This window comes from Urocitellus parryii, chromosome 6 (assembly GCF_045843805.1).
Source record: "Urocitellus parryii isolate mUroPar1 chromosome 6, mUroPar1.hap1, whole genome shotgun sequence".
Lineage (NCBI taxonomy): Eukaryota > Metazoa > Chordata > Mammalia > Rodentia > Sciuridae > Urocitellus > Urocitellus parryii.
In genome coordinates, this window is record NC_135536.1 from 35,567,050 (window position 1) to 35,585,934 (window position 18,885).

General features: G+C 40.5%; 2 gene segments (V, D, J or C); both read left to right on the forward strand.

The window, feature by feature from the left end:
- LOC113194836 (T-cell receptor alpha chain constant-like) overlaps positions 1 to 18,885 on the forward strand; it is a 387,938-nt gene that overhangs the window by 166,580 nt on the left and 202,473 nt on the right.
- The window catches only part of LOC113194839 (T cell receptor delta constant-like), a 186,900-nt gene that overhangs the window by 46,884 nt on the left and 121,131 nt on the right, over positions 1 to 18,885 (forward strand).

Below are 18,885 nucleotides of genomic sequence, written 5' to 3' on the forward strand. Positions count from 1 at the left end.
TGACAATGGCTTCCTCATGTATCACACACCCCCTTGGGACTACCAAGGGTTACATGATGCTTCTAAGACCAAGAAGCCAAACTCCACAGCTGAAAACCACTAGCCTGGACACTTCCTAAAAGAAATAGCTTGGGTTAGTAAGGAATCTGGTGTATGACTCAAATATGAGAATGTGTTACTACAAACAGCCAAGGAGCCCCATGTTCCTTGTCAAGGGACCCTGCTGACAATATATTACAGGGAAAGCAGTGATTGGCAAATGGCAATTTCAAATAGGCACATAAACAAACATTGAGAAACAGTAAACACATAAGATAACTCATTTGGACACGTTTATATGCAGCGTGTATAGGATTTAAAATAACATTCCCAAGTTAAACTGAAAACATTACTATGTAAATGGTGCAACTAAGTCAAATGCAGTAGTAAATACCAGCCTTGCAATTGGTCTCCCTTAAGGGCACTCAAAGGAGTTAGATTGCAAGCTGCACTCTTAAGAAATGTCCCCCTCCCTATCCATCATTTCTGTTTTGACATCAAACCCATTGACCAGCATATGTTTGGGAATTTCTGAACAATTGACTTTCAAAGCCTAGCCAACATTCATTCTGCACCTTCTTAGAAACTCAGAGGAGCCACTATTGTCGATTTTAAAAAAAAAAAAATCATAAATCTAACTCCAAAATGGGATCATTTCAAAAGAGAACAGACACCCCTTCCAAACATTGTTTGTACACATCTGTGTGTTTTTTTCACTGAATTGGCCCATGCCAGCACATCATCAATCAGCAGGTGTCGCCCAGTGCAAGTCAGAATGGCTCAATAGAAAAACCAAGTCTTTTTTTTTTTTTATTCCCTATTGTTGTCTACTAAAATGTAAGTGCTCGTTGATCTCATCACACTGAGTTATGTTTTAGTGGAGTGCTGAAAAGACCCAGCCTGCACATACCCTTGAAGTTCTGAAATAATGGCCCAGTGAACAGATGTGTACTTTCTCCTAGCAGCTCTTTGTGGAAATGAATTTTTATGAGCCCAAAATATCTTTGATTCAGCTCTGATTAAAAGTCAAGTTAAAACTAAATATCATATTTCTTTTGCATGAAACACTAAAGAAATTTTAGGGTTATTGTTCAAGGACTTTTAGGACTGAAAAACACTGGATTAGTAAGAAGCCTTTGTTTGACGGAATAAAATAGCAGTATAGGACAGAGGGGGAAAGTACAGGCTATTTAGCCAAATTGGCCAGTTTCTGATCCCTTGTGTTTTGGCTCTGTGACCTTGAACAAATTATTTGATTTCTCCATACTTCATTGGTCTCTTTTTTTTTAGTGGTTTGGGGTAAACACTAGTCAGTGCCCAGAAAGACCCGTTGTTCTGTACAGTGAGATAAGAGGGACTCCAAAGATCTTGACAATGAAGGGAATGGAGAGGGGAAACAGGCCACTTTCCTGGTCCCCAATCTTTGGGTGAGGATCAAAGCAGAGTAACCTTGGTTGTGAAGTCAAAGAGTGTCCTCGAAACGTCTGAAGAAATCCACCTGTGCAATGGGCATGCAAACCACCCCTTGTGCTCCCCCTACCTGTAGGCCCAGAGCAACCCTTAGTTTTGTCTGGTCTGCTAACGCGGAGGAGCACATGAGTAATAAAATGTCCAAATTCCTCTCCATGGAGTTTTCCAAGTACTTTGGGGAGAGAAAACACAGGGGCCTTTGCAGCCCTGAAGTTGAACAAGTGGCATAGTAGTCAATAGTTACTCTTTGAGCTTTCCATAGATGACAATATTTATTTTCACACAGTCCGAATCCTGGCACAGAGTAAGTTTTCCAATAACACCAGTTATATTTACATGTAGGCAGATAAGAGTAGTTAATATATACTTCTATGGCAGCTAACATAAAATGTAAGCTAAATTCAGACTCTCTATCATATGATAATAAGTTTTCTACTTGCCTCTATTAACTAAAATGAGCAAAGATCTTACCTATAATATTGTAAAGAGCATCCTGATAGTTCCAAAGACCATTAATTAGAAATGTTGCAGACACCTCACTCATTAGATGTCTGTTAGAGAACACTGTGATAACTCTTTGTAATTGTTAACTGGTTTACTATGAGGAGCTGCTCTGACTTACTGACCTTGTGACTCCTCAATTAGTAAATAGCTAAATGTAAAATTTCTGATTGAGGTCTAATGTACTCAATCAATATAAAGGACTATGAAGTTTGTATTAAAATCAGGAACATAGCTAAAGGCATTCTTCATTATAAAAATGATTGTAAAAAAAATAAGATGACTAACAGAATTACTTTAAAACACAATGCAATATCTATTTGAAATACAATATCTTCTGTCTGACTTACTTTCAGATTTACTCAGTGCCTTCTCAACTTCACAAGCCCTTGAAAACTCCCAAATGGGAGGCAAATCTCTTTTTTTCCCCATTTTCCATAGTTACATCAAGGATACTTTCTAAGCCCCTATATGCCACCAGGAGTGAGAGGTGGAGGATATGGCTGAGCTCTAAGGAGCTCCTTGGTTGGTTTCCTGTGCCCTGCAGTTCAGAGGTTGTAGGTGAGCAATGAGGACGGGGCAAAAACGGAGGGACAGTGCCGATAACCAGGTGTTTTGTTTGTGTGTTTGTTTTACTATTAAAGAGTGGATAGTAGCTGTAGTCACTGTAGAACCTGTAGTCACTGAATGAGCCACAGGTACCCAGCCAGCAGTCTCCAGAGATAACTGTGATGAAGACCCAGGGATCCTCCAGCAGGATTCCTGCTCCTCCTACAGGCCTGGGAACTGAAAATGGGCCCCAAAATGAGACCAGCAGGTAGATTCTGGTTACAGTCCAGGAACTGAGATTAAGGTTGATGATTAAATAGCTGAATTTCAAATTAATCCTGAGTTAATCCTGCACACACACACACACACACACACACACACACACACACACACAATTAACCTTGTATCAATCCTCAGTAAAAGGGTTGTTCTGTCCCAAGCCCTACCTGTTGGTGGGTGGGTCCCAACCTTTTTGAAAATGGAGAACTCCTTTTTAAAGCCAAAAAATGTTTCAATAGTAATGGATTTTCAATATTTGTTGTTTGAAAAAAAGGACTATAAATACAGTACTTTAAATAAATTTATTTTGTTTTCTTTTAACCAATAATAATACATCTATGTAAATATTTAGCATAGAAGGACAAAAATGTATAAAAGAAACATGGTGTCCGTCATAGTGAAAGCATTCAATAAATATGAGCTATAATTATGGCTATTGTTGATGTTTACTCAGTGCTTAGGTAATGCCTGGTGTGCCTGTGAATTCTCAGAGTCCTTATAGAACTCAGCAGCACATAAACTGTACTAGACTCTAAATTTTCTGTCACGAACTTTGTCTGATTCATATTTTACCACAAGCAGCAGCATCTAACCTTGTGTTGTGCTTACAGAAAATTGAATTTATATCCCTAAAATGTCATGAAAAGATGAAGTGTCCTGGTTCTGTACCTTAGCACTTTTAAACCTCTCCATTATTTTTTTTATGTACAGGTTTCTCCCTTGTAAAAATGAAAAATAAGAAAATTGATCCTAATGTTACTCATGAAAGGCAAGAAAAGACTCCTTGGAGAAATAGCTATGGCAGAGTTCTGCCAAAATTTATTCTTGTTATGTTGTAAGCACGATTTTTCCCTAGGAACAGCTTAGCTACCCTAAATAGCAGACATCATTGGGTTGGTGGCTCTAGAACAATCTGAGTTCTTGTCCTTTTACAACAGACATGGCTATGTCCTAAAAAACAAAGAGCATTTATAAATACGAAATTTTAACAGCTCAATTGAAAAGTAGAAAAATTACTCAAAAAGGCAGTTAACAGTTAAAAAAAAGAAATAAAATGACTAATAAATATTTGAAAATAAATTCAATCTCACTACTAATTAACAAAATACAAAATCAAGTAGCAAAGATATAGCACTTCTGTGTAACAAATTGACATCCCATCCCTTTGGAGGGATGAGATGAAACATGTTATACACTGCTAATGAATGTGTTAACTAAGGCAAACGTTTTGGATGTCAACTAATCAATATTTACTAAATGCCCTAGAAAGGTTGAATTCCCACCAGTAGACTAATGGGCTAAATAATGGAATATCCATATATGGTAGATTGCAAAAAAAAATTAAAATCACAATTTTATGTGCCTCCCTGAATCTGCAAACTTTGTAACATGACTTTACCACTATTCTATGAAGAGGTGGTATCCATTTCTTCATCCCTTAAATCTGGGCTGACTTTGTGACTTGCTTTGGCCAATAGAAAGTGGTAGAATGACAGGGTAAAAATTCTAAACCCACATCTTAAGAGACCTTGCATATTCACCCCCCCTTTCTCTCTCTCTCTCTCTCTCTCTCTCTCTCTCTCTCTCTCTCTCTCTCTCTCTCTCTCTCTCTGCAAGAACTGAATCCAGGAGTGTCTACTACTGAACTACAACCCCAGCTTTTTTTAATTTTTTTTATTTTGAGGCAGGGTCTCTCTACATTGCTAAGGCTGGACTTGAATTTGCAATCCTCCTTCCTCAGTCTTCTGAGTAGCTGGGATTACAGACATGCACCAACACACCAGGCAGACACCTTGCATTCATATGCCTGCTGTTGGGATCTCTGATTTTACTGTGTGGATAACCCAGGCTAGACTCCTGAAAAAGAGATAACATGGACCAGTATCAAGTTAGCCCAGTTCCCTGAAGCCCTGGACATATTAGAAAGATCAACCAACATCAATAAAGTTGACCTGCAACTGAACTACAGTTAACTTCAGATGCATGAGAGTCTATCCAAGATTAGAAGAAATGCCCAGTTGACCTAAATTGCTGACCCAGCAATAGCAACTAATCTGCAATATCATGATTATCATGTACGCATTTAAAAAATACAAATACATTAGATCTCTGTGCATTGGACTGGAAGGATGTTTATGATATATTAGAGAAGAAAAGGTGAAAAATATTGCTTACAATAAGAATCAATTATCCACAAGAGCAAAACAAAACAAAACCTATTTACATAAAAGTCTATAGGGAGTCATGCATGGGCTTGCATCTCTGGCTACTGCAGGAGTGCACAACTGGCAGAAGAAGGAGGAGGGTAGAGGAACAATGGAGGCTGTATTTCTTCTTTTACCCATCTCTGCATTACATTATGATTACAGCCAGATGAATCGCTTTGGTAATTCAGAAAGACAGATTTTAAAGAAATGTTATCAATGGCCAATAACTAAAGAACTAAGGAGTGCTTTGGAGCACCTGAAGGCTTCTGATTGAGGACACAAAGGTCCAGTGATGAAAAGAGTACGCACTTTGGATGCTGTGCGTCGCCCTCACTTGAGAAAGAGAAAGACAGAGACACAAAGGAAGAGGTTATGCACTCCTCCCGCTAATTCTATTCCCAGGAATGTAACACACAGGAAATAATCATACCTGCACATAATTAATTATACTAAGTATTTTTTGCACTTTTTATTATATCAAAAATTGGGGAAAACATAAATGGCTGCCGGTAGTAGAATGATTAAATAAATCGTGGCTATTTCTATACAAATATAGGCATAAAAGTCATGCTAAGGATCTAGAAATACTCTTGTTGTTAAGTGGGGAAAATATAATAAGTAAACTGAATAGACCACATTGCTACAATTTTGTAAATGTGCATATATAAATCTAATACACCAAGTTGTTAACAAAACTTATCTCAGCATATTTGACTTAAAAGGTGATTTTTATCTTTTTCAAATTTTCTTTTTACCCATCATATATTCTGACTATATAGTCTTTCAAAATCAGAATAAAACATGAACTATAACTATTTTTAAAGAATCCTGGAAGAGGGAGGAGAGGGACAGAACAAAGATGTCAATGAGAAAATACAAGGAAACTCACATGATGTGACAGTCAAACTCAGAGCCCTCATTTCCTTTCTTCCCCTGGGACACAGAAATAAAAACTGTCAAACAAGAGACATTGTATCAGGTATAGAGAGGTGTAGATGATAGTAATATATTTAAATATTATTTTTAAATGATCCAGCAGAGAGATAGAAACAGATAATACCAAGGAGAGAACCTGACTTAATGAAGTCTTTGAGTCGGCCAAGGTGACAGAGTCCAGGACACAGAGAGGCTGGCCTTAAGATACAGAGGGATTGTGCGTCCTTTCAACAGGAGGAAAGACAGAGAGTGTGTATCGTGATACCGTAAGAGCAGCACACTTGGAATGAGAAGATGTGTCATGATGGTTTCTGTATTTTTAGTGAAGCAAGAAGTGAGATTGTTAGCTGAGCATACTGGGGGACAGAAGGTGTGAAATACCTGCCACTTAATGTCCCCCTTTCTCACCCCATTTGTGGTGCAAGCAGTATGTCCCACATCCACCCAGGCAATGGAGTCAAGGTCACTCCTCATGAATTGGGCTGGCAACTAAAAGACAACACAAACACAGAAATACCTTTTTTGGGGTGGGCAGCGGGTCAGAAGGGCTTTGAGACCTTAGCTCCCATGCTGGAGAGCAAGGGGAGTAAGGGAGGCAAGGCAAGAGAGCCAGCACAACCTGAACCTCTGTTTTTATTTAGGGGAAAAGACATTTGATAGAAAATTCCACCCAAATAAGGCAAGAGATTGTGTTACCACAAACAGCGGGGTGTAGCCCAGTCCCACTGAGTGATGCCCAATCCCAGAGCTGCACTTCCTTGCCCAGCGAAGGTGAGGCCTACCTGCCTCGCTCTGCATGTGAGGCCAGTTCCACACCCCATTACTCAAGGCTAAGGGGGCGTGCTCAGCTCCCGTTCAGGGCACCCCTGGCAGTGCAGTCATTACTCTTACATTCCAGAAGTATAAGGAGAAACAAGGTTCCTTGCCCTTCTGAGCAAACATTTTTGTTGATGAAATAAACACATATGAAATAATAAAAAAAAATAATTCAGCCAACAAGAAAACAGTTTTCAATCAAGAGACTAACTAAATGGAATATGTGTGCCATTGACAATACCAGTATCAGTACCCTGGGGCAGTGGACATATTTGTACTGTCTGTAGTTATTCCAGAAAGTCTTCATGGGAGAGACTTTACATGACTTCAAAGAGAGAAGGTATCCATAGTAAAGAATTAAGTCAATGGGAACATGTTCACGTCAGAGTGCAGGAAGTCAAAGGAAGAATTGTGGTGTCAGGCATGTATCTTGAAACAGAGAGGGCCCTGAGTCAGCCTGTGAGGAGAGGGCCATGCCACAACTCAAGGCCACCTGTAGGAAGATCTCCTTTGGAAAAGATCAGGTACTGGGGCAGCTCAATCACAAGGTAAAGTCCAAGGGCCCAGAGGTAACTTCTGACCCTTCTCACACCGATTTCATCTGCCTGGTGTATTCTCTATCTAATCAGCTTCTTGACACTTCCCATCATCACACACACACACACACACACACACACACACACACACACACACATCATTTGCTTATATTCATTCATTAGGTTTTAACATAGATACCACTTTTTCCAAGAATATTTCTCTGGTGGGCATCCTCTAAAATGGTCTTGTACTCACCAAACCAAATCTAAGCTCTGTGAGATCAGTGACCATGATTCTCTTTTTTATTTACTTATAGTATCTCTAACACTTAGTACCTTCTCTGTACACAGTGGGCACTCAAAAAATACTTGTTGACTCAATAAATCAATTAGTTAATTTTCATTCACTCTGAAGCAATATCAAGACTTGGTCTTGAGAATGTGGGATGGTTGTTTGGAAACAAGCCTAAAAGCATGAAGGAAAAAGCAAGGAAATAAGATCGACAGACAAGGATTGGGCAAATCTGCTTTCATTCACTCCTCCCAGAAACCCTGCTCCCCGTTCTGGGAAGCAGAGCCACATAGCTCCAGGGGCATATGCTCTATCAGGTATCCAAGGCAGGAGAAGACCCTCCCAGGGTAGAAGCCCAGCCTGCCAGCTCCTGTCTGATCTGGGAAGGTCTCCCTAGCAGGGCTGGCCCCCACCTGGCACTATGTCACTTATCAGGCTTTGAGGCCTTCAGAATAGATGGGAGATTGTGTCTACTTATGGTTTGGGGCTTGTATGGTAAAGAATTCATTTCCCATCAGAGGTCTTCCTTCTTCCCTTAGCTATCAGGAGGTGATCTACAGGCCCCTGGAATGGCCTGCCAATAAGTGTTTTTATCCCTGAAAGCTTTGGCCATCATTTTGTCTAAAAACATGATTTATGTTTTGCAACACAATATTGAATTCTGACCCAGCCCCCCCCCCACCTTCCTGCCAAGAAACCAGATGCTAAAGGTCTTAGCTGGACTTTCCATAAGTGGGTAGAGGCAAAGTTCAGCCATGGGGCAGCATGCAATCAAACCTTGCATACCAAAGGCTAGGGTGAACTTCCCCAGCTGGCAATACTCAGTGTATATTGTCACACAACATGTCCTGGAGGAACCATCACTGTCCAGGTCTCCAAGAGAGCACCACCAGGAGCTTCACGTGCAGATGTCACTGCATGCATCTCTCCCTTGAGTGGTTCTGATTTGTACCTGTATGCTATAGTAACACTTTAATCTTAAGTATAGCACTTTCCAGAGTTCTGTGACTCACCCCATGAAACCATCAAATCTGAGGGGGGGGGGGCATGGGAAATCTTAAACTTGTAGCCAAACTGGTTATAAATGAGAGCAACCTGGGACCTCTGAACTTGTGGGTGCTGTCTGAAGTGAGTGCAGTCTTGTGGAGTACTGTGCTCTTAACCAATCAAGTTTGGCTTAACTCCAGGCAGTTGGTGTCACAGCGCATTTCAGAGCCATTCAGAGGGACACTAAGCCAATGGCACCTGACACCAGGGGCTCCTGACCATCCTCTAGGAAGTCCATCAGGGGATGTGCCTGTTCTCTTTCCTATAGGATCCAGAAAGGCTTAGAGGATCATCAATTCCAACCATAATATCTGTGCAGGAGAGAGGGAGCTGTGGTTCCATTCCAGCCTGAAAGAACATTATCTGTGTTATTGATTAATACTTGAATGTTACAAAAAACCTCCCAGTGGTAGAAGATTTATCATATTCTGTGTAATTAGAATGATTATTCAACAATGGATGCTATTCAGTGAACTTCCAGGAAGAAGCCAATTTATCAACCTCTTCAACCCACATTTACAGCCAAGGATCTGTATTCCTGGGATTTCAGAGAGAGCACAGAGCAACAGCAGAACAACAAAAAGCCTAGAAGCCAGCCAAGAAATGCCCCAGGCTGCAGGAGTCTGAGGAGGCCTGCCAGAAAAGGCTGGAAAATAGGAATTGTGAATGGTACTTGGACAGGACTCTATTGAAGGCTCAAAGAATAGAGTCATGGTGTCCAGGCCTCATTCTCAGAAGCATCCCCCTCCCTAGCTTCAACTATCTGAAATAACCAGGCAGAAGATAACAAACTAGCACTTGCTCAAAACAAAGCAAGTCATTTAAAAAAAAATAGCACATTGTCTGAGCTTTGTCTCCCTGTGGAGCTCAAAGCAAGCCAGCTCCTTTAGCGGTACACACAGGGTAACCTGTCTCTCACAGTACTATCTGACTTCATTTTGTCTTCCTCCAAGTCACTCAGCAAGGATATGGGCCAGGACAAGCAGCCAGGATAGTCTTTCCACACCTGTTTTGACCACAATTTCCCAGCCCCTCCCCTCCTCACACACACACACACACACACCAAAGCACACGCCCATGCCCTCCCTGCCTGACTATCCTAGCCCACCTTGCCAGGTACTGGAGAGCAGCCTTCCAGACCACCTCCCTTGTCTTCAAAATCATCCCAGGATGCCTCTTGAGTCATGGTTTTCCCTGAAAAACACATTGTGCTTTGCCACTTCTACACTCTTTTTCGGGATATTCCATTTGTCTCAAAGAATATACTCCCCGTTTTTTAGTACTGAAATTGGACCAGCCTGAAGGCAATCTTGCTCATCCTCACCAACACTAAAACTTTAGAGCAATCATATTGTTTTTGATTGGGTTTATTTATGAGCAGGTCATGGGCACTGTTAGATGCCAAAGATATAATGTTAAGGTAAAATATGCCTGACAACAGGGTTCCTGACAGTCTGATGGGAGAAAAAGAACAGATACATAAACAATGTGCATGCAAGTCAGGATGAGTATTATGATGCAATAAACAGACTGAGAGAGTGCATGAAGGGTGCAATTAAAATAAGAGTGATCAAGAAACACTTTTCCCCCTCTGGGAGGAGAGAGTGGGTGGAGAAAAGTCAGAAATGTTACACTAATGAACATCACTGTACTTGAAAATGTAAAACAAAGAAAAGGGAGGTTGTACCCAAGAGAGTTACATAACCACATAAATCACACAAATGGCCAACAAAGGCCACCCATGCACACCTTGCTGACATAATCCATAGGGAGTGTAATTTGGCTTTGTGCCAATCTGCCACATCTGCAGAATCACTTTGGCTGAGATAAGATGATATGCATTTGCACAGTATCTAAGAAACTTGTACTCTTTGTTGAATGAAACAGTTAATATTCATTTACACCATGTCTCTCTTTATAATGGTATTGTAGAAAGCTATGTTAACTAACTAGAGATCTGGATACTTTTGAGTAGATGTTTAGTTAGCAATGCACCTCTTGTGACCCAGCCAAGCTCTAAATTACTATTCAGCTTAGCAGCTCATTATTGTCTTCCTGGAGGTACAACTCCAACATAAGAAAGATCATCTCTATCTAGAATAGTCCTTTTGTAAAAACTCATACACATCTTGAGGATGTAGTCATCAAAAGTCCTAGGCATTTTTTCTAACTCTTCCTGAGAGTTTTTAGTAAGATTCCAGCACCAATTGATGGACATAGAATCCAGGGTCAGCAACTAATGCAATGTGACATGATATGAAATGAAGCAATCTTGTGTTTCTTATGTAACCCTATCAAACTTGTAAAAAGAGCTCTTTTTGGAAATCTGTGCAGCACCATATCTAAAACAAAATAGCTTTATCATTAGATGCCTAGTGATAAAGGTTGATATTGTGGTATAATTGAGTTGCTATGCAGACTGGGAACACAAGGATTATTCCAGAAAGAAAGAAACACAGATGAATGTGTTGCAGTGATGGCAACAGCAGCTCCTGGGAAACACCACTTCTGACAACTCTTGCTTTCATCAACTCTTCCTGAGCAAAATTGCCTCAGCCACCTCGGATCTTGGAAGTGCTTCCAGGAATCTTTTAACAGGAGTCTCTATAATGATGATTCTTATTTACTGGAGCCACCTTTGAGGATAGAAGATATATTGAGCTAAGGGAATCTTTGGCCATCAATTCACAACATTGTGGTCCATGCCTCTGATGTCAACTAGTAAGACACAGTCCCTCTCTTCCAGGAGCTCACAGCCTTCTCAATATGTCTGGCACAAAAACGTGAGATCATAAACGTGAGAACAGATGGATGAGGCATTTATGCACACATGGGAAGGGGTCTGCCTTATTCACTTAGAAACTGTTAGTTCTCCCTAGAGAGTACTGGTCTTTCAAGACACCTTCACTGTGAGATAAAAAAATATATCCTTCAACCCACAGGATTTGGTATAAAAATGCTGTGTTATCTTTGTTTGCAATTTTTAATCTGAATCCCAAGATAACTCAATTTGCAAGCAGAATTCATTTCCTCACAGCTGTATGATTGAGGACCCTAGATTTTTCTAGCTGGCAGCTGGAGGCTGTCCTTATTTCCTAAATGTTTCCCATAGTTCCTAGAGGTCTCCTGCAGTTCCTTTGTCCCAAAGGCTTCCTCTACATGGCTGCCTATGTCAGCAAACCATTAGGGAGGATCTTGTATTTCAGTCTTTTCTAATACAGACTGCCAAGACAGTCTTTTCTAATGTAATATAATAGAGTGACAACCCAACATCTCTGCAAATTCTATTTAGTTGGAAGCAAGTCACAGATCTCTTCCACACACAAGAGAAGGGATTATTGTGGACTCCAGGATCAGGAATCTGTCCATCTAGCATAGTGTACTGTCTTGTTCTCAATGGTTTATATCCCTCAAACTTGCCAAACACATTCGAAAATTGCCCTAAAGATCTCAAGAATCTCATCTTACAACAGCATCAACACCTAGTCACAATCTCATCATTTAAATCATACCTAGAGGCTGGGGTTGTGGCTCAGTGGTGAAGTGTTTACCTACCATGTATGAGGCAGTGGGTTCAATTCTTAGCACCATGTAGAAGTAAATAAATAAGATAAAGGCATGTGTCTATCTACAACTAAAATAAATAAATAAATAGATAGATAGATTTTAAAAATAAATAAAATTTTAAAAAATAAATCACACTAAAATTCAAAAGCAGTTCCTCAGTGCTAGTACTGGGATATAATTCTCATCTATCAACCTTCAAAACTAAATAGATAAGTGGCATGCCCCTAATAACCCTACATTGTTCGTAGTGGGAAGGCCTAGGATAAAAGCCATAGATATTTTGGTTCAAAGGGAGGAAAGAGAGAGAAAAAAATAAAAAGAACTACTGGATCATAAAAGCTCTGAAATCCAGTTAGGTAAATGTTGAGAGTTCCCTGATTAAATTTTAAGCCAGAATTATTCTCAGCTCTACCCTTTTGGCCCGAAGTTCCACCCTCTGAGTCAGCCTTCCTCTGTCATGAAAGGTAAGAGCTGTTTACAGTTGAATAGTTTTATCAGCCTGCTTCCTGACAGCGGAGTTTGGAGGGGGTCTGACAGCCTTTTTTCATTTTGTACTTTCTCTGTCCCTTTCAGGGCAAACCAGTAATGCTTCTGCTAAAACAATTTTCTCAAGAACTTTTTGTGTTTCCCGTGAATTTCAGTGAAGTTTATTCTATAAGAAAAAAAAAAAAGCCACATCCACAGATCTTTCCAGACATGGTTGGGCACTGTTCAAATGACTGCAGGACAATACTCACCAGCTTCCTGGGGGAGTTGTGGTTTAATTTACAGGATCTACCAGACACATCCCTCAATCTCTCTGAAGATCCGTTTATGCAAATGAAGGTCCTCATCTTTTAATCTTTCTGAAGCTTTAATTAAAAGTTGTATGACCATATTCTCAGCTTCTTTTTATGCCACAGTCTTAATTTTAGAATTTTTTTCCTCAATGAGAGACACTGAAATTTTTCAGATTTCATTCAGTCCCAGTTCCTCTTCATTTAACAATTTTTCCCTCAATTTACCTCTCTCCTCTTACGGATCACTATAAGGAGCAAGAAAAAAAAAAAAAACCCCTCCTTCAACACTGCACTAGGAAATCTCCTTTGCTCTGCACCCAAATTCATCACTTCCAAGCTCTGCTTTCCATATGACTTACAGGAGACCATTTGATAAACTTTGCTGCCACTCCCTAACAAGGAGCCCCCCTCCTCCGGTTTTAAAAACATGTTTCTTATTTCCTTCTGAGTCTTCACAAATATTGTTCTTAAAGTCCAGAATTCTACTAACAATCTGTTGAAGGCAATTTAGGCTTTTTCTGTCATGCGCATTAAAATTCTTTCGGTCTCTTTTAGATTTGTGTTCTGGAAGTGCTCCATTTCCAGATATCAAAATCTGTATTTGTTTTGTATTGTTCCATAACAAATTATCACGGACTAGCATCTTAACACAGCACACACTTATTTTCTCACATTCTTTCTGTGAGGAAAGAATGCTTGAAGGGCATCCAGAGTGGAGGCAAGGAACATCCACAGTGTTCCCTGCCCAGCGTCCCTGGAGACAGACATCCACAGTGGGGAGGGAACTGTGAGCAGCAGGAAAGTTTATTTGTTTTTCTCTTCATTTTCTTCTTACCAATACAAGAAGTTAGGGAAATTCATGAAGACTGACAAAAACACAAAGAAGTAACACTGGTAGACAATCTGATACCAGAATCTGAGAGGTGGCATCTCCCCTAACAGAGGGCAGATGGAGCTATATTTAGCAAATTTTGCTAGGCTTCCCTTCTGGGGTGCCTCAGCAGTTATCCCAGAAATCCAGGACCTCCAAGAAAGCCACTTCATAAGCTTAAAGACTGGCTTACCTGAGAGCTAGCTTCTCAAGGCTGTTTCTCTCCTCCCTCTCCTATTCCCAACTGCTTCACATCCACTGTGGCTCTATAGACAGAAATAACAGATCCCAGAAATAGCTCCAAGAAAGTCGCTAAGACCACCAGCAGTGTCGTTACTTCTTTCAGATAGAGACAATGAAGGGAAATATAGAGAGGATGAGAAAGAAATATAGATACATCTATAGTGAAATTATAGGCACACTGAAGTCCCATGCAGTACCCAGAGTGCAAGGTGAGGGATTCAGAATGTCACCCCAAAATATGCCACTTTGACATACTGATTTCCTTTAGCTAAAAGAATTTGAGAATCAGCCAATGCGAGAAAAACTTCACCTTCTCTTCAGCCACCTAAAAGAAAATATAAATTGACCTTTTCATAAAGGAAGTTTCCATTAGTAAAGGTGACTGTAGCAGGAAGACAGTCTCTTTCGACATATTTTAACACCAGAGAGACTTTTATCTGCAATAATAAAGCAACATGGACTCACCATACATTTCCTCCCCTTACCTGCCTGTAGTTCCTCTCCAGCTCCCTAACCCCAGAAGCCCAAATGGCTATTCCTTTCCATAGCTCAGGGTGATGTATAAATCCCAATCTCCTGACCCCTTCCTGGAGTCTCAAATCTTCGTGGGACTTCCATGCCTATGTATGTAATTAAAATTGGTTTATCCTATTAATTTGTCTTATGTGAATTTAATTCATAGACCAGTCAAAGAGCCTAGAAGTGTAGATGGAAGCAATTTTTCCTCCCCTACACAGGAGAGAATTAGAGGATATTTTTTATATCAGTTCAGAATGTGAGAGGACAAGCAATAAGAATAGAGAAAAGGATACTGATATTGAAGTATGTATGTTGGTGTCCTTTATTTGGTTGTCTTGCCAAAACTAAAATATTATAAAAAATTTTTTTCATATCTTCAAAATAAGGAAATTGGGCTAGATGACCTCAAAATGCCCTTGAGCCAGGTATGTGCTGCATGCCCATAATCCTAGCAACTCAGGAGGCTGAAGCAGAAGGATCACAAGCTTCAGGCCAGCTTCAGCAACTTAGCAAGACCCTGCCTCAAAACAAAAAAATAAAAAGGCCTGGGGATGCAGCTCAGTGGTAAAATACCCCTGTCTTCAATCTCCATCACCAAAACAAAAACCAAAACAAAACAAAACAAAAAAACTCTTGAGTTACACTTTTCATATTACGATTCCAAGAGACAGAATTTTAATTAGTGTTGGTTTATAAGCATAAATTTCAAAATGTTAGTCTTAGCTCTCCTATCAAGTCTTTAATAACATTTTGGCTAGTTACTCAAAGTTGCTGGCCTCTGGCAGTATTATAGCCATATACAGCCCCAGGGGAAAGCTGAGGGATAAGCAGTAGTTCAATATTTGGAGGGCAACCTTGGGTAGCCCATAGTCAGCTCATATCTGCAAAACTGATCACCTTCACAATGACATCACAAATATGCACCAAAATTCCGCCACCCTCAAATTTTGAGTCCCAGTGTTAGGTCTGCAAAATCGGTTCCCTCCCAGTCAAGGAAGCATGCAGAATGCCTCCTCCCTCCCACCCACAACATGTTCTTTAATTTATCTTTCTGCTATTAGTAACTCTGCCTCTGCTTACATACGTCTAGATTTATTATAGAACTGCCACTCTCATTTTTCTATCATCTGTTAACATGGCAGTGCTAGAATTTGGCCCTACATGGGTCTGGGCTCATGAATCATTGCATTTTCAGGCTTTCCGATATATTCTAATGTGCAGCCAGACTTAAAAACCACTGGCCTAGAACATTTTAAGGAGTGCTCTCTCTGGACTGTAGAAGAAAATGACTATTAACATGATTCTGAAAACAATGAGCCCATGCTGACACTGCCTGAAAACTGATAAGAGATGTGAATTTAGGACAGAAAAGGATAATGACTCCTAAGCCTGAATAATACTAAGGTCATGGAAGGAAGATTTTCTTTCAAATCCCCCTTACTTTAGGAAACTTGATGACCAACGATTCCCTTCTCCTGTGTGTTCAGTTTTCCCAAACCCTGTCGTATGCCCAGTCCCAGGCTGTACGCTTTATTCTGAGGCCCTCCTATTCCATTATCATTTCTTTGGACAGGATTCCCTTGGAATCACCCTTTATAATAGATCTTCTGCTGAGGAATCACTTGGCCAGAAGTTGTCCTTTATGCCAAAATAGGTCATTCTGACTTTTACATTACCTATTGATACTCAAGTCATCTATGTCTCTTCTGGAATGACTATTTCAGACGACAGGAACTCCAGACCTTCTGGAATATTTGTCAGGAAACAACCTAGAAAAATGCCACATAAATTTTATGGTTTACATTATGTCATGAAAATACTGAGACATAATGAGCTTGATTGGAAAATGTTTATTCAGAGTTGTAAAAGGGAGAAAGAAAAAATAACAAAAGTGGAGGAGATAAAATAAGAATAGAGGCAAGAATGGAAAGAATTTGAAAATGAATAAATCTCTGAGAAGACTTATGGAGAAAAGAATAAGGACACAAAGCATTGGGTAAAAAAATATTATAAATATAGGTAGAGTTTAAAATTAAATAATCAAGATAAAATTAAGGAATAACTTCATAGAAATAAATAAAAACTTTGAGGTTAAGGATGTATCTCAGTGATAAATTACTTGCCTTGCATGCACAAGGTCCTGGGTTCAGTCCCTAGTACAGGGGAGAAAACTGAGAAACTATCATGGGCGGCCAGCACCTTGCCAGGGAACTCTTGCCTGCTCTGAGGGATAAGCCTCCTAAGAATTTAAAAGTCAGATGCAGCCAAATAGATGACAACATGGTGGCAGGAAGGGAGTGAGCTGCTCCCTGCCCACACAGCCAAACCCGCAGATCTTGCCTAGTCGGAATACTACATCTCCGAGAGTGTTAGAGGACCCCATCTAGCTGCTCTCCGCAGAAATCAACAGCACTGTGACCCCGTGCAGGGCTCTGGGCCTCTGTGTTGGAGCAGGACCCAAAACCCAAAGTTCCAGTCCATGCAAGACTCCTCTATCGCCTTAGCAGAATCACCTATCCACACATCTGCAGATCACCAAGACTTTGCCCCGCTTCCATTCAAGTCACTCAGCTGCTACCTACTCACAGCACAATGCCATCGCCCAGCTACCCGCACCTCACAAGGCTCCCTCCACCTCACCAGACACCCTGGTGCTGTAAGCAGACTGCCGCCATCTTGACTCAACATTCTGGCCATTTAGCTGGGGGCAGTTCCCAGATAGGATCTCCAGAAGCCAGGTACCAAGTTTCCAACCTTTCTCTCTCCCCAGCAGTGGTAACCCAACATGGTAGCTGCCCAACACAGGTGTGCAGTGCCACCAGGAAGCCGCCCTCAGGAGCCCTGGGGTGAGAGTTTCCTCAATTGGGAACTGCTAGGAGAGGGAGAGACCAGGAACTGGGCAATCTCCAGGCAAAAGAGGGAGATAGTACCTGGAGCGCACATCATACGAACTAGCAGTCCCAAAAAGAGACCCATGAGGGGACTAGTGGGTATCACTCCCCACATGCAGGCGCAGGAGCCCTGCACCAGGACCAGTCTTCCCTCCCTGGTTACCTCCACCATCCAGAGGGCAGAGACACCAGCTTACAGCAGATGACCCCACCTACTGGATGAGAAGAGAAGCAGGAATGATATGGATCTCTAAAGCTACCTACAACTCTGGTTTCTTAGAGTTTTTGGTTGGTTGGTTGTTTTTTTTCTCTTCTACCCTCCATCCTCCAGCCCTCACATCCCCAACATATGTGAAACCAAGAACTTTGCATGAAATAGGACTTTGAGGACTGAGTCATCTGAATAATATAATATACAGGTATTATATATATCCTATTTTTTCTTTTCCTTTTTATTCTTTCCCCCCTCCAAATTTTACTATTTTAATATCTGTATTTTTCTAAATACATATGTATGTTTGTTTTATGTACTCTACTGTCATCCCACATACTTGCCTACCCTAAATTACTTCCTGTCTATCCTCTTGCCACTAACCCGCTTCACTGGATTTCTCCTTCATACTTCCTAAGATACATTGACTCTATAGCCTCACATCCTGCCTCCTCAGCATATCATCCTAATCCCCACCCCCAGGTTATTGTACACTTCAGAAACTGTAACTTTTTAAAAAATGACTGATTATATTTTAGATAATAATTGAATTCAACATTTCTGTACATCTAGACAAAGCTGTAAATGTCTTAATAACAACAAATTGTTCATAGGTGGTATATTGTTGATATTGGGATCTGTTAACATTGTCCTTCCCCACAAAGGAGAGGTCTTGGAACCCTACAAGAGCACTACAAACCTATAGTGTAAAAACAATAACAATCTAGACCCACAGAGCCGGAAAGGAAGACACACGAGCAACATGAAAAGACAAGGGAAGAAAGTGCCCCAAACAAATGAAGACACCGTATCATTAGAATCATTGGTAGCCACAGCAGGAGGAATGACAGAGAAGGAGTTCAGGATGTACATGGTTAAAATGTTCTGTGAACTCAAGGAAGACATAAGAGAGCAAATACAGGCAGTGAAAGAGCAATTCAACAAGGAGTTATAAACAAATACAGGAAACAAAAGATCACCTCAACAGAGAAATAGAAGTGCTAAAAAAAAAGAAAGAAAGAAATCCATGAAATGAAAGAAATAATAAACCAAATTAAAATCTCAAATGAAAGCATCACCAACAGAGTAGACCACTTGGAAGACACAACATCAGACAATGAAGACAAAATAT